General features: G+C 41.1%; 1 pseudogene; it reads left to right on the top strand.

Moving 5' to 3' along the window:
• LOC102847428 overlaps positions 1-464 on the top strand; it is a 1,335-nt pseudogene extending 871 nt beyond the window's left edge.
• Positions 465-3,718: the final 3,254 nt, after the last annotated feature.

Here is a 3,718-nt window from a genome sequence, read left to right as displayed (position 1 = left end):
GGGGAGAAGGGTGCAACAATGAATGAATGGAATTCCAAAATCTCTGTAGATGTTCATTGAAATGAAAAATAAACAACCTAAATTTAGAAGAAAAAAAAAGAGAGAGAGAGAGAGAGCGTTCTATGAGTGAAAATGCTGTTCGCCAGAATGGACAGCTGGTCAGGAATAACTCCATGTGGCACAGATCAGATTCTGCCTCAGGAAATAAAATGTCCAGGTTCCAGGCACCGATTTCTGCACCGGAGTACACGTATGGCATTTCAAATATAGATACATCAATTGAAGCAACTGCAGATGGCATGGCTGTTGTAGATGCAGCTTCGTTAAGACGACAGATAATCAAGCTAAATAGACGTCTACAGCTTCTAGAAGAGAACAAAGAACGTGCTAAAAGAGAAATGGTCATGTATTCAATTACTGTAGCGTTCTGGCTGCTTAACAGCTGGCTCTGGTTTCGCCGCTAGAGATAATCTAAGCTCTCAAAAATATTGTCTGAACAGCTAGAGATATAAAGAATTTGCGAACTTCTTTGTTTCCTTCTCTGCATTGTATGCCGTTTTATAGTCCTTTCCCTGAAGGTGTATTTCGCCACAACCCGGGTCTGCCAGAGTGAAGGGAGATTCTGTCACTCTGCCGCGTTCCTTCCTTCATCACCGGTGACGGCAGACAGCAGTACCTGCTTCCCGTTTCCTGCTGCATGTTTTGTAAATAGATTCCAGTTTGTTTTTGAGAGAATTTCTTTGCCTCATCAGAGTACACAGTTCATTGTACTGATGAGACAAGGCGTGCATAAAGAACAGATTTAGAAAAGGGTCTGTAAAAGAAAAACAGTACTCTGTCCTGTTTCTCGAGCAGTGTTAGATCGAATAGGTTTTGTTACTGGACGTTGTGCATTCATGGCTTGGCGGCTCCCCCTCCGCACAGTCCAGTCCTTAAGTGCCAGACTTGATATCTCCAGCCACCTGTGTGCATCCTCATCGAGCTCCTGTACGGACTAAAGGACAGAATCCTAACCAGCAGTTCCTCCAGTACGTGTGGAAAGCGTTCATTCTTCTTCTCATTTAGTTTTGCAGATGATTTTCTATAAAATACGTTTTTACTAAGCCTTTGTGTGATTGATTTAAAATTTGCAGAATAAGGTACAAATGTGGTGTATTTAATAAACCGTCAACAAAAAAAATATAGATCAGATAAGCATCAAAAGAAGATGGAGGGAATAAATAGGGTCATTGTACAAGAAAGAATTGATCGACATGGAAAAATTTCAGCAAGTACCATATGAACAAGAGCCAACGGTAAGGAAAGAGGAAGTAGAAGCTGCATTGAAGACATTGGCAAAAAATAAGGCCGCAGGAATGGGATACCATTTTGAATGGGATACCAATTGACTTGTTTCAATTAACAGACACAACTTTGGATGTGCTCAACAATCTAAGCCAGGAAATTTTAAGGATGGATGGCTGGCTAACGAATTGGAAGAGGTCCATATTTTTTTCCTATTCCCGACAAGGGTGAGCCAACTGAATGTGGAAATTATCGAACAATATCATTGATATCACAAAATACTGCTGAAGATCACTCAAAAACATCTGGAAGAGAACATAGACAGAGAATTGGCAGTAGTTCAAGCAGGATTTAGGAGAGGTTGTGGTACCAGGTATATCACTGCTAATGTCAGATGGATCCAGGCTGAAAGTAAGGAATACCAGAAGAATGTCTATTTGTACTTTATTGACTATGCAAAGGCATTTGACTGTGTGGATCATGACAAGTTGTGGCTGACATTGAGAAGAACTGGAATCTCAGAGCACTTGATTGTGCTCATGAGGAACCTATACCTGGACCAGGAGGCTGTTCTGCAAACCGAGCAGGGGAGCACTACATGGTTTGGAATTGGGATGGGAGTGTGTCAGGGGTGTATTGTGTCTCCATACCTGTTCAGTCTATATGCTGAGAAAATTATCCGAGAATCTGGACTCTATGAAGAGGAGGAGCATCAGGATTGGAGGGGGACTCATCAGTTACCTGCATAATTCAGATGACACAACCTTGCTTGCTGAAAGTGAGGATTTGAAGCATGTGTTGCAGGAGATCAGTGAATGCAGCCTTTAGTATGGAATACATTTCAATATCAAGAAAACAAACATTCTTACCATTGGACCAATAGGCCATGGCATAATGGATGGAGAGGAGACTGAAACTGTCAACAGCTTCATCCTTCTTGGATCCACAATTAACACCCTTGGTACAAGCAGTGATGCAATAAAGAGACACATTGCACTGAGAAAATCTGCAGTTAGGGACCTTTCCAAATTATTGAGGAGTAGTGATGTCAGTTTGAGGACCAAGGTGTGTCTGAGTCAGGCCATGATCTTTCCAAATACTACCTATGCATCCGAGACACAGACAATAAACAAAGAGGACAGAAAAAGAATTGATGTCTTTAATCTGGGTTGTTGAAGAAAAGCACTGAACATTTCATGGATGGCCAAGAAAATGAATAGATATGTCTTGGAGATGGTGCAGCCACAGTGCTCTTTGGAGGCAAGAATGATGACGCTTTACCTAATGTACTGTGGACACATTGCTAGGAGGTGCTATTCCTTGGAGAAGGACATGATGTTGGGAAGGGCGGAGCATCAGTGAATGAGAGGAAGGCCCTCAAACAGGTGAATTGACAAGGGAATGCTGCAATTGTCTCGTGTGTCAGGAAGTGTGAGAATGGTGCAGGACAGGACTGGTTTCAGATCTTTTGTTTATAGAGTTGCTATGAGTTGTACTCTATTTGATTGCACCAAAGAACAGTAATATACAAAAATTAATAATTATATATAATATACACCATATGTATAATAATACACACCATAATTATATACACATAGATATAAAAATATTTCTATTATATTGGTAGCATCATGCATGATAGATGATGAAGAGACAGAGATTGTTAACAGCTTTAGTTTCTTGGCTCCACAACCAACACTCTTGATTACAGCAGCCAGGAAATTGAAAGACAAATTGCATTGGGAAGTTCTGTTGCCAGAGACCCCTCCATAGTACTGAAGAACAACGATGTCAGTCTGAAGACTAAGGTTCAACTGGTCAAGGTCATACTCTTTACAATTACTTGGTATGCATGAGCTCTCTGATGCATAGTGATGATAGAAGAAGAATTGAGGCCTTTGACCTGTGGTAATGGAGAAAAGAACTGAATAACCCATAGACTGTTAGGAAAACAGGTTTATTCTAGAGAGGATGAGACCAGGCTGTTCCTTGGAGGCAAGGATTTTGAAGGTTCATCTTACATACTTTGGACATATTGCAAGGCAAAACCAGTCCTTGGAGAGGGACATCATGCTTGGGAGAGTAGAAGGACAGTGCAAGAGAGAAATTCTGGTCATTGTACCAGATCACCATGGCAGTGTAGCAGGATTTGCAATCAGGGAGTGAAATGCCTCCTACCTTGTTTCTCTTTTTAAGGAGTGCTTTGCTTATTCTGGTCCTATTTCCATTCCAAATGAAATTCGAGATTGCCTTTGAAGAATGGAATTGGTATTTGTAATGGGAATGTTTTGAAGATGGAAAATGCCTTTGGTAGTACTATCATTTTCATAATATTGAGTCTTCCTACCCATGTTGTTGTTGTTATGTGCCTTTGAGTGGCTTGCGACCCATAGCGACCTAAACTCTGCTCTGTCCTGTGCCAATCGCACTGTCT

The sequence above is a fragment of the Elephantulus edwardii genome, unplaced genomic scaffold (genome assembly GCF_000299155.1).
Source record: "Elephantulus edwardii isolate Elephantulus edwardi_28Jun2011 unplaced genomic scaffold, EleEdw1.0 scaffold00292, whole genome shotgun sequence".
In the NCBI taxonomy this organism is placed as follows: domain Eukaryota; kingdom Metazoa; phylum Chordata; class Mammalia; order Macroscelidea; family Macroscelididae; genus Elephantulus; species Elephantulus edwardii.
Note: the sequence above shows the minus strand (reverse complement) of the source record. Positions and strands in the feature narration are given on the sequence as shown.